General features: G+C 35.8%; 1 protein-coding gene across 3 annotated transcripts in view; it reads right to left on the reverse strand.

Moving 5' to 3' along the window:
- Positions 1 to 13,309, reverse strand: part of FHIP1A (FHF complex subunit HOOK interacting protein 1A) — a 352,578-nt gene that overhangs the window by 121,800 nt on the left and 217,469 nt on the right. The gene's annotated exons all lie outside the window — the stretch shown is intronic.

Here is a 13,309-nt window from a genome sequence, read left to right on the forward strand (position 1 = left end):
GATAAGTACATACAAAAATACTTACAGCATAAATATAAAGTTGATCAATGTAACTAAATACAAAGTATTAAAATACAAAGTTATTTAAGAGGGAGAGTAGCAGGGGGGATTAGGAACAATTTCATACAGCAGATCATATTTAAGCTCACCTTAAAAGAAGAGAAGGCAGAGGTAAGTTCCACCCCACTCCATCCTCTGGCTAAAAATTATTTTTAAAAATCTTCTAATGGCCCTATGATAATTCCTCCGTGTAAGTACTATGAATGGAAGCTTCTAGAGAGTAGGGAGGGTTTCATCCTTTGTATTTCTATTTCTATATATTAGTTATAGATGTCGATATATATATATATATATAAATATATATATATATATATATATCTTCCTGGAAACAAATTAGTCATTTAATACTTATTAATTGATTGACTGGTATTAGTTTCTGTTTTATTTAGCTACAGAAGAATTAGAAGACAATTAAAATATCAGAAATTCCCTTTTTTGTGAATTTTTTATTGCCAAAAGGACTCCTCTGTTCTCTCTTTCCTCCATGATTTTGTCAATGCTGTCCTTCATGTTCTATCCTCTTTTTAATTTACTCATCTGTTAAATGAAGAGATTGCACTAAATGAAGGTTTTGAAGGCTCTAGGTCTAAATCTATATACTCTGAGCTGAATCTCTTTTAACATTATCCTTCCACTCTCTTTAATACTGGGGTCAGATACAATCTTCATGAACACATTCACCAGCTAAAAATGATTCCTACTTCCTTGAACATCTCAAGTCACTCTGTTCCATCTTTCCTAGAAATTTAAACCTTTTGTTACTTGAGCAACATGATTTTTGGGCTAAAAAATAGTTTTATTTTCTTAAATCAATAGTTCAAAATTGATATAATAACTATTATATATTTTAAAAGGAATAGCAAGTTGTGCATTAAAGATTCATAGTTTCATGTTCAATCGTCTTTTTTATTATGCTGTTTTATGGAATTGTTCACTTTTTCCATAAATTAAAAATAAGTTAAAAATCATTATTTCATATGACCTGATGCTTTAATGTATGAGAATCACAGAATGATGAGAACTGAAAGAAACTTAGAAGGTCATTTCTTTTGAGAAGCACTGTGCCAGAGGAATGGAAAACTGAGGGGATGCCATCGATTGGGAAACAACTGAACAAATTGTGGTATATAAATGTGATGGAGTACTATTGTTCTGTAAGAAATCATGAACAGACAGACTTCAGAAAAGTCTCGAAAAACTTACATTAACAGACACTGAATGACATGAGCAAAACCAGAAGAACATTGTACACATTAACAGCAACACTGTGCGATGATCAATTATAATAAACTTAGCTCTTCTCAGCAGTACAATGATCAAACACAATTCTAAAGGACTAGTACCAGAAAATGCCATTCACATCCAGAGATGGAGTCCTAATACAGATCAATGTATACCATTTTCAATTTTTAAAATTTATTTATGCTTGATTGTCTTTCCCCCTCTTATCAGTTTTCCCCTTTTGTTCTGAATCTTCTTTTACCACATGACAAATACAACAATATGTTTAACACAGTTGTACAAGTATAACCTATATCAGATTGCTCACTGTCAAGGGGAGTTGGGATGGAAAGGAGGAAAGGAAATCTTAAAGAAAAAATGAATGTTGAAAGCTTTCTTTATATATAGTTGGAAAAATAAATTAATTTTAAAAAAAGAAACACCCTTCCAGGTTAAGGGCAGAGACAAAACCCAGTATTCATACCCTCAAGCTAATATTCTACCCTCTCCACTACTATTCATATGAACTATTATAATAATTTCCTGACAAATATTTCTAGCCCCCATCTTAGCTTACTTTATAAAAGAAATATAAATGGGGACAGTTAGGTGGCACAGTGGATAGAGCCTGGCACTGGAATTGGGAGAACCTGAGTTCATATCTGACCTCAGATGCTTGATATATACTAGTTATGTAACCTTGGGCAAGTCATTTAACCCCCAAAGCCTTGCAAAAAACAAACAAAAGAAATATAAGAACTCAAGAAAAATGAAGTTGGGAATAGCAATTAGACCATATCAAATACAGAGATGGTCCATACTAAAGTGAAGACATTCAGCAAGTGATTTTAAAACTCTCATTAAGAAAAGATTTTTAAAAATTGGGGAAAAAAGAGGCAGCAGCACTATTATGAAATAAAGGACCCACCCACCATCTGTTTTCTCCATTGGAACTAGACAAAGTCTCAAAGCCATGCTGATTAGATGTAATCTAGCTTCAATTAGGTCTTCATAACTGCCTTCCCTTCCCCACACCCCACCCCCATATTGATTTCTAACCTTCATTCTAACAAGGTTTGGACAAGTTGCTTTTTTTAAAGTTCCTAAAGACTAAGAGAGTTAGTAGAATGGCAGTTTTTACTTTTCTCTGGAGAGTAACATGGGAAAGCAAAGAAAGAGTGAACAACAGCAAAAGAAGAAGCAAATATGGGACTTTCCAAGGGACTTACTCTATGGCTGGTAGTGGTTGGAAACCTTCCCTCTCTATTGGTCTTACCCCTCAAGAATGGAGTGATTAAATTTATGGCGATTTAGAGAAATCACTGGAACTATGGTAAATTTACTCAACTTCCTGTTTCTCTCTTCTGTTTTAATATTGAATACAAATACTTGTATGGTTTATTACTCAGTGTTTTCCTACTAGTTTTAAATTTTCTTACTGCTTCTTTTTTTTTAGGTTTTTGCAAGGCAAATGGGGTTAAGTGGCTTGCCCAAGGTCACACAGCTAGGTAATTATTAAGTGTCTGAGACCGGATTTGAACCCAGGTACTCCTGACTCCAAGGCCGGTGCTTTATCCACTACGCCACCTAGCCACCCCTGCTTCTTTTTTTTTGACAAGGCAATGGAGTTAAGCAACTTGCCCAAGGTCACACAGGTAATTATTAAGTGACAGCTAAGTAATTATTAAGTTCTTACTGCTTCTTAGTAATTTTTTAAAATTTTTTATACACAAAGATAACATTATTTAAATTGCAATCTGAATAGACTTTTTTGGCTATAGAGACTGTGATGAGGGTGGGAAGAAGGATGGGAAAACCTATAGGTCATTAGGTAAACAAAGACAAGTATTAAAAGTGCTGGTGTATATAGGTCCTTTCTATTTTTTTAACCTCCTTGGGACATATGCCTAGGAGATTACTAGGTTAAAAGTCTTTATTATTTATTGCAAAAGCCTCCTAACTGGTCTCTCACTCTCAAAAGATTTCCCTCCTAGGTGTCCATCAATTGAGGAATGACTGAGTATGTTGCTTATGATTGTAATAGAATACTATTGTGCTATAAAAAATGATGAACAAGATCCTATCAGAAAAAACTGGAAAGACTTACATGAATATGTAAAAAGTGCAATGAAACAGAACCTGGAAACACAATACACAACAACAGTAATAGTTTATAATGATCATACTCAGAGTTGATTCTCATAGCTGTTCTCAGCAAATCTGAAAGATTTACGATGAAAAAATCCTATCCATCTCTAGAGAAAGAATTAATGGGGTTTAAATGAAGATTGAATCATGCTTTTTCTTTCCTTTATTTTTCCAGGAGTTTTTGTCTTTGTGTTCTTTAACAACATGGCTAACATGGAAATATATTTTTTTTAATGATTGTATATGTATAATAACCTATATCAAATTGCTTGCCTTCTCAATGGGGGTGAGGGTGGAAGGAAGAGAATTTGGAACTCAAAAAATTTTTTAAACTTGACTGGGGCAAAATAAAATAATACATTTTTAAAAAGACATTTTTTCTCTTCTATTTCATCCCTCTCTCAATTGCCAAAATAATCTCCTTAATTTGAAAATATGACTCCAAAGTCTTGAATGGACTAAAAAGTCAAATTCCTCAGGCTAGCATTTAAGTTCTTCCAAGATCTGGCTCCAAGTTATCTTTTCAGTGTTACTATTACCCCTCTCACACATTATATTCCAAGCAGGCAACATGGACTCCTTATTGTTTTTCAATTTCTTCTTGCCCTCTTCCATCTCTATGCATTCATGAAGCCTATCTCTACCCCTCCCATTTGAAAAATACTCTATAGATCTTAGTCTATTGAAGTATCTTTTATTCCTTTGAGTCCTCACTTCCAATTTCTTCCAAAGAGCTTCCCTTAAATTGAAAATGATTTCTCCATCCTTAAAATTTCTTATGGTCCTTTGTCTAGAAGTTGTCTTTGTGTTCGTTTCATTTTAACTTGTTAATATATTCATTTGTGCTATGTTATTTCCCACTGTTAGTGTTTGAGCCCCTGAAATGCAGGGACTGAGTTGCTTTTCATTTTTGAATCACCAGGTCTTACTTAGCACAGTTTCTTATACATAGTAGACACTTAATAAATGATCATTGAATAGAAATAAATTATGGAATGGGAAGGAGTAGTTGAAGTGAGACAGTAAGATGAACAAGGAAAAGAATGAACAAAGTCATGGAGGAAGTGGGAGGGTTTGGGATGAAATGAACAAGTAAAAGGATTGGTTTGAATGAATAAAGGGAATACCTTTACCTTAGACAGGTAGGAAAGAAGAAATAAAGAGTAATGGATGGCATTTCTTAGTTCTGAAGTATAAAAGAAGGGGAAATAGAAAAGACTGCTAAATTTAGAGCCACAGACTTGAGTTTGTATCTTGACTTGGATCATTTCCTTCTATGTAACTATTTGAAAATCCCACTTCTCTGGACCTAAATTTCCTTGTTTACAAGACAAAATGGTTAAATTGGATGGCCTCTAAAGTTCTTTTGACTTCTATTTCTATGATCCCATGATACTTTGTTGAAGTTTGAGACCAATCACAGCAATACTAATAGCAGCAGCAGCTTACATTACAGTCCCTTTGCAAACTGAAGGGAAATATGTAGAAGGGCAATGAGCAGCAGGAATAAGTTTTATACATCAGAAAAATACAACATGGTTGAGATTTTTGAGCTTTGATACATGAAATCCTTTTAGCATCATTCTCACCTTAATGTGTGATCTACTAGAGTAATTCCCTGGGAATGGAGCTATCATCATTCCTCTGTGCTAGCCTGGGCAAACAAGATTCTCAAGTTGATTCATATAACTAGGTTTTTTTATTTTTTTATTTTTATTTATTTATTTTTAGTTTTTGTTCTTTTTGCAAGGCAATGGGGTTAAGTGGCTTGTCCAAGGCCACACAGCTAGGGAATTATTAAGTGTCTGAGGCCAGATTTGAACTCAGGTACTCCTGACTCCAGGGTCGGTGCTCTATCCACTGTGCCACCTTACTCTTTATCATGTGCTTATAAAAGAAACTATTAACACTTACGGATTTTGCTCTGCTGCCACACTTTGCACAAAGGACATTTAGGAATTATAAGCAGAAACCTGAACAAATAAGTCCCTCTAATTCTAAATGACCCAGGGTTCCAAAATAACATACTTTATAATAACATAGTTTAAATCAAACAGTATTTCCTATGAACCTAGTATGCTCCAGGAACTGTGCTGGGTAAGTGGGAATATAAAGGGGGGGGGGGGAAGAAAAAAGTTTCTTATTACCCATTCCACTAAAAAATCCAAAATTTAAATAGATTAATAAATATGATTTGAGGGGAGAGAAAGTGCCCTAACAAACAAGACCAATGGGAAATGCACTGGAGGTGGCATCTAAGTTGAGTTTTGAAGGATGCGAGGAATTCCAGAGGTGGAGGGGGGAAAGGAGTGCATTCTAGACACTGAAAGATCTGGAGGTGGGAAATGGAGTGCCAAATTTAAAAAAAATAATAAAAAATCCAGTTGCACTGAACTGAAGAAAATGTAAAGGGAAATAAGGTGAAATGAGCCCAGAAAGGCAAGGAAAATACATATTGTGAAGGGCTTTAAGTGCCAAGTTAAGGAATTTGTGTTTTATACTAGAGGCAATAGAGAATCAATAAACATTCTTGGATACAGGGGCGGCTAGGGCGCAATGGCCCTGGAGTCAGGGATACCTGAGTTCAAATCCGGCCTCAGACACTTAATAATTGTCTAGCTATGTGACCTTGGGCAAGCCACTTGACCCCATTCACCTTGCAAAAACACAAAATAAAAAAGATTCTTGGATACAATACTGTATGTGTGGATCTAGGATTAGAAAGATTGCTTTTAATAAATGAATGGAAAATGGATAGGAGAATTGGATGCTGAAAGTCCAATTAGTGGACTAAAGACATGATGATGACTTTGAACTAGAAGTAGAACAATGGTTCTAAGAGTAAAGAGATAGGAAACAATGTAAGATATACCACTGAAACAATAAAAAGGAATGGTGATCTAAATGAATGGTGGAAAAGTCATGGAGAGTTCCATTCTGGAAGACTGGAAGGATGATGTCATATTCAAAAGAAATAAGGGAAATGAAAGAAGGATGAGTTGGAAGAAATGAGAAAATGCATTTCTTTTTGGACATGGAGAGTCTGAGATTTCTATGGAATATCCAAGTGGAAATATTTAATAGGCAGAGAGTGATACAGGATTGGAACTCAGAAGAGAGGAATAAGGGTTTGAAAGTAGACAGTTGCCCCCCGCCCCAAGATAACATATTTAAAAGAGAGAACTATGATTACAAGAGCCTTGCACATAGTGGGAGCTCAATGAGTATTTACTGATTTGATTTTTCTATGCAGCAGTGAATTAGTGTCAGAATTTACATGAAGATTAAAAGCAAAGTTTTAAAATGATACACCATAAAATTTTCTATTTAAATCCTCTAAGAAAATCTTTATATTTGTCCCCAAGTGAAAGACTATTGCAGACCTGACTGCAAAGCACACTAAGGTTTGATGACAAATCACCATATCTACAAAAGAACAACCGGCAGAGAATCTTTGTTTCATGCACAGGTAAGGCAAAATCTCCCCATCATCATCATATCCATAGTTCCTTTTAAAAGCACCAGAACAATATTACACAGAATTTGCTTCAGTTTAAGAGAGCTTTAAGCTTAGGAAAAAAGATGGAAAAGAAAAAAGTATCTACATTTATCTACCAAGTCAGACACCACAATGATTAATAGCTGCTAGAAAGGACAACTGGTATTAGAAACACAGTATACAAGGGAGACAAAATCCAACAAGTGAGAGACCAGCAATAAAATCTATGACCTCAGCAATGTGAAATGGCCAGAATATGGATAACAAGTAAGATAAATAAGACATGCTAATGCAAGGAGAAAAATTTTACCTCACCTATATCATTGAGACAATAGAATGGGACTCATGACTAGATAGCGTTTGACAAGTATTCCTTATTCTAAAAGAACAGTTAAAAGGGTAGAAATGGGATAATATAGCACAATATCTATATGTGAGGAATGCAAGGATCTGAAGGAAATCAAGAAATAAGAAAAGGGAATCATAATTGAGTCCATTAGAGAAAAAAGAGATAATCATCAATTATACACTATAGACCACTTGGACAGAAGGAGAAAATAAGAAAGAAAGATTGGGAAATAAATGACAAAACTGGAACAAAAACAATGACTACCTAGAGTATCCTCTCAAGCCAAATTGAAGAAGTCACTAAAACCATGAACTTGTTTTAATGACTATATTGTTCTTTAAAATCTGGAAGACAAAGTGAACCAATGCAACTGCACCTGATTATCAATATCAAGGGAAAACTGTCTGTTGAAGCAGAAACAGTAGAAAAGCAAAGAGGAAGCAACAATATTACCTTTTTGTTACTGTTGTTCCATTCCCCTATTAAGAGGGAAGAGAAAAGAAAGCAAGAAGATAGATTTTTGTTCATTGAAAAACATGGGTTTAAATATTTTTTTAAAAGATTTTGATGAGTTATCATTTTTAGCTAAATGAATATTTATAAAAGGGTTAAACACTATAATTCAAGGATCTTCTACTCTTCCAGTTACAACAGAAATAGAAGGTCATACAAGGCTAATGGCTATGTTATAATTTGTTTGTTAGGTTGCCATGACCAAAGAATTCATCACAAATCTACTGGAGATAAGCCTCTTTGGTCCTTGGAAAGCAGTCTCAGTCATACCTCCAGTCCTTTGTAGCATTGCAGAAATTCCTACTTCTTATGCTTGGCTGGCATACTCTTTGGGAACCAGGGACACCACACTATAGTGAGGCACAAGAGCAAAACTTCTATAAAATTAAAACTATTCAGAAATAAAAGGAACTGAGTGTGGGAAGGTAGCAGGGTCCCTTTTTTCTAGAAGCAAAGGTTGAGTGACTTCTTGGGCATGCCAAGGAGGGGATTTCTGTACATATACCAATTGAATTAGTGAGCCTAAGAGGTACTTTCCATCTCTAGTGAGTAATCAACACTAGTTTAACAAAGAAGATAATGATGATGATAATGATAACTTGATAAATATTTATTAGACATTTATTTTATTCAAAGCACTGTACTAAGCCCTGGGGATACAAAGAGAAAGGTGAAGATAGTTCCTGCACTCAAGGAAGTCATAGTCAAAGGAATAAAGTGACAACTATAGGAACTATATAATAATAATAACAACAACAACAACAAAATAGCATTTATATCGCATTTTGAATTTTATAGAGTGCTTTACATATATTATTTCACTAGATCCTCACAACAACCCCCTATGGTCTATGTTATTATTATCCAATTTTATAGATGATGTTATTGAGGAAGAAAGAGGTAAAATGACTTGCCCTGGTTCATATAGCTAGTAAGTGTCTCAGGCAATTCCTGGACTTTGGCGTCTTCCTAACCCCCAAGTTCCAAATTCTCTCCACCATGCCAGAGATGCCAGAGAAATGTGAATAGACCCTAGTTCCATTGATTTTTTTATAGAGGCATGTAATTAGATTTGTTACTTATCTCCAAAAATGTCTTAATAAACATGAAAACATATGAAAATTTAGAAATACTTCACAAAAAAAGACTTGAAGAAAGAGGTCATGGTGAAAAAGAAAGTATCAGGTCCAGATTTCTTAAGTTATCCAGCACTGTTGCCCTAGGAGGATGACTTCAGTTCCACAGACCCTAAAAAATGCTGAAGAATCAAGTACATTTGTATTAATGAGGGAGGCCTCTGGGCTAGACTGCAGGAAAACCACAAATGAATTTAAGAAACTCTTAGTTACATTACAGGTTCTGATGGGCAGTCTGTCACAATAGCCAGTATAAAATGTCCAAAAGACCTGGGTTCAAATTCCTCCTTTGACATTTACTAACACTGTGATAATGGGAAAAAAATTTTCATCTCTCTGAGCTTCAGAAAACTCTCTTAGACTCTAAGTAATAAATTGAGTGATGTTTATATCCATAAAGGGAATGCCCACATAGGTCCTTGATGTAATTCTGGCTTTATGACCAAACATTAGGGAGTCTAAACTTCAATCACATAATTCATCAATATCCTGCATAATTTCCTCATAAGGGAAAAAAGCCTATAGAAGTAATAATAGCACCACCCAACCTTGGCAGCCTGTGGTCTCTCTCTGCTGAGATCTTGTCTTTGAACTTTAAAGGTCTTCTGGTAACCAATTCATTTTTAGCAAAAGAGCATTAAGATATTCCAGCAGATGGCTTCTATCTGAAGTTGGCAGTCACACACCTGGTGGGGACTATTTGATACAGCTCACCAAAATAAAAGGCCTCATAAATTTGGGATGAGATCAACAACTTTCTACCTGCATCCATGTGCCTAAAGGTCAGCTGTTCTCATTTGCATACCTTGATTTACAGATTCTTTTGGGGGAACATGTTGATAGGACTAAAACAATTTCCATTTGATTTTTTTTCTTTAATTAATTCTGCTGATAAGATCATCTAGTCTCCCAGCCAAGTACTAGCACTAAAATAATTCTTGTAGCAGAAAGGCTTCCTTTCCATCTTTCCTTGGGAAAGAACAAAGAACATCTTGAAGGTAAGAGCAGATGAGTGTCAAACTCTTTCCATTTCTTTCCTCCCTCCCCTTCTAAAAAAAGTGTTTAAACAGCAGCCTAGTTTTCTAAAAGAGTCATTACTCTTCAAGAAGGCCAATGCTAACACACTTTGACAATCATCCTAATTAAGGAAAGCTTTTTGTCAATTGTGGTCCTCTGCTAGATGGTTAATAGAGTGAGCTTTTTATCTCCATTGTAAAGAGACCTTGTTTTCTAAATTAAGTGTCAGATGTAATTATGGAAGCCAGAGTACAAATCAGATTATGGGATCTATCCTAAGGGGCACAACTTAACACAACCAAGCTTCATATTCCTTTATAGCTTTTATTCAAATGAGGCCAGCCTGTGTCCTCACTGCCCTGGTGTTCGCCCCTAACCTTTAAAAACAATAAGGACAGTGTTATAAACACATTTTTTAAAAGCAAGGCAATTGTGAAAACCAACAGTGAAACCTGACTCTAGCATAAGAACTGGTTTCACCACCAGCCCAACATTATACATGTTGAAGGGTTATTATCCTGAAGATTCCTGCTCCAACCCCTTGGTGATGAGCTGTTGCATCACTCACCCCCTTTCTTTAATAGCAAAACTGTGCAGATCTAATTCTCAGGAAACCATAAGCCAATTTCAAATCCTATTTACCTTGTAGGCTGTCTTACTTTCAATGATTTTTTTTTCATATAGCAATGTTTTTCTTAGAACACTAAAATGTATGGTGGTACTTAAACACAAAGGTAGTTTACCAATAAACTCCATCATGCAAAGCAATATATATATATATCACAAAAAGGAAAAAACGTTCTCTCCTCCTCCTCCCCCCTTCTCCCCTCCTCCTCCTCCTCCTTCTTCTTCTTCTTCTTCTCTTCTTCTTTTCTCTCTCTCTCTCTCTCTCTCTCTCTCTCTCTCTCTCTCTCTCTCTCTCTCTCTCTCCCTTTTTTTTGACCCAGTCTTGCTACTTATCATTATTCTCTTCCATTTAGCCAGGTTGGCTTTCCTTAGGCAGCCTGGTGACTTTCTCCCATTCCAGTCCCACCCTCCTGAGGATTTGTCATATTGGTACCAGATTTAGGATGAACAAACAGCCAATCAGTTTGTAACATTTCCACAGTTCAAGCAATCCACCAGGCTTTCAAGTACAAGGGATTATAGCAGAGGTGGAAAACATTTTTTTCTGCCAAGGACCATTTGGATATTTATAACATCATTCAAAGGCCATAATAAATTATCAAATTAAAAATTAGCCTGCTATATTCAGTCAAACATTTAATTAATTCTAAAAAGCTCCAAGATTTATTGAATTTCGAATCTGACCTGCAGTAACCTTGGCAGTCCCAGACCAGATGATTTTACAGGCCATGAAATTCCTGGGCCCTGGATTATAGGCATGTGTCCCATGTCTGGTGCAACTTCAATTTCAAATGCACAGACGAGCAAGTATTTGGCTATGTGAAGCTGGTTATAGATTTTAAACCTTAGAGCAAATCATATTACATTTCATAATTAGCAGTGAATCTACTCCATCCACTTTGTGTGCCCTGTGGCAAGGAGTGCTATCTTCCCATTTCCAAATTTAACCATCCACCTACAGTTACATATATATAATTATATTTAAAATGATCCCAGCAAAATATGGCATATTTGAGACTTCAAAGGGCCAAGGAAAGAATGCACTTTCTGTGGGAAAGAATGTAGGGAAGTCCATAAGGGTCTGTCTGAAAACTGTGGCTGAAAAATGTAAGCAGCTACTACAAAAGTAATGGACAAATTCTGAATCTGCCCAATTAAAATCCTCTTAGCATGCCAAGTATCACTACATTATCAACATCCTACATAATTCCAAAGAGAGCTCTAATGCTAAAGTTCCTAGGATGTTGATTGGTTCCTGGTTACATGTACATCCATGTAGATGGAGTGTCCCCAAAGTCTTATTGCAGTTTTGAAGTCTTGAAGTGTAAGCAGGTGAAGCTTATTGAAGATTTCTGGAACATTCTCTAAAAAAGCTATGTATCTTGAGTATCATTAGCAGGTGAAGATGGAGCTGTAGCTATTCAACTCTAGACTTAGCCATCAGCCCCTAGTTTCATTATATATCAAGAGGAGAAACTGCATAGGGGGGAAAAACTATGCCAGTCTCCTCCTAGAATACAGGTGTGACCTCAGAACTTCCTTATTCATGAAATGTTGGTACTTCCCCATTACTTTGGGAAAATATACAAATTTGGGCTTGACATTTAAATATCATCACAATTTGGCTGCAGCTGATCATTCTATCCTGATTACAAATTAAATGTATCAAATGATATCATATTTGTAAAGTGCTCAGCACAGTGACTGGCACATAGCAAGTTTGTTTTCTCCTTTTGCCATTCCCTTCTCTCTTACTAAACTGGCACAGATACTTGCAGACTCTGTACATGATATTGCATCTCATCCATCTCCTACTTTCACGTCTTTGCACAGGCTACCTCAGATGCCTGAAGTGTTCTCCCTTGCCAACTCCTTCCCACTGGAACCCCATGATCCCTTTAAAGCTCAACTCAACTCAAATGTTATCTCCTCTGTCTAATCATTGTATATTTATTTCATTATATTCTATATTTACATAATACACATTTCCAGGACACCCCTTTCCCAGTCCCCAAGGAAAAAGAAATTCCTTGGGAACAGGGACTCTGTTACTAGTATATTTGTAGCCTCAGTTCCCAGAACATGGTAGCAATTTAATAAATCCTTGTTGATTGATTAACCATTGGTTGATTGATTAGCCTATGTTAGAAATTTGAAGTCTTATTTATTTTTATTTTTTGTAAAAATTACAGTGCTATGGAAAGATTTGGAATCAGAAGCCTGGGTTCAACTTCCTAGCTCTGCTGCAAAAGTGTGACTTTAGGCGAATCATTTCTCTTTAGGTCTATGTTATTTCTTTTTGCAAAATGAGGGGAATTGGACCATATAACTTCTAAAATCCAATGGATTATGGTCCCTCATCTTGCAACCAAAGCAACTAATTAACAAATATTTATTAGGGTCTAACACATGCCAGGAATATGTAGGAACTGAAAAGACAAAGACCAAAATGTCTCTGCCCTTGTGTGAATTTGTGATTTTGACTGTGTACAGGTCTCACTATCCACCATTATCTCCTGGCAGAGAACTCCCCCCAGAAAAGCAGAGAATAAAAAAGTGCAAGTTTTATTGATCTTTCATGATTTGCACCATTGAAACAAACTATAAACTGTTTCCTAATGGAATATATATGAAACCTGAAAGTCAAGAGGGGGAAAATGGTAATACAAATCTCTCCTTTTCCCAGGTTGCTGTGCTTGGGGAAAGATTTCTCAGCCTAATGGCAGGTGAATTTAACTT

The sequence above is a fragment of the Macrotis lagotis genome, chromosome 3, assembly GCF_037893015.1.
Source record: "Macrotis lagotis isolate mMagLag1 chromosome 3, bilby.v1.9.chrom.fasta, whole genome shotgun sequence".
NCBI lineage: Eukaryota > Metazoa > Chordata > Mammalia > Peramelemorphia > Peramelidae > Macrotis > Macrotis lagotis.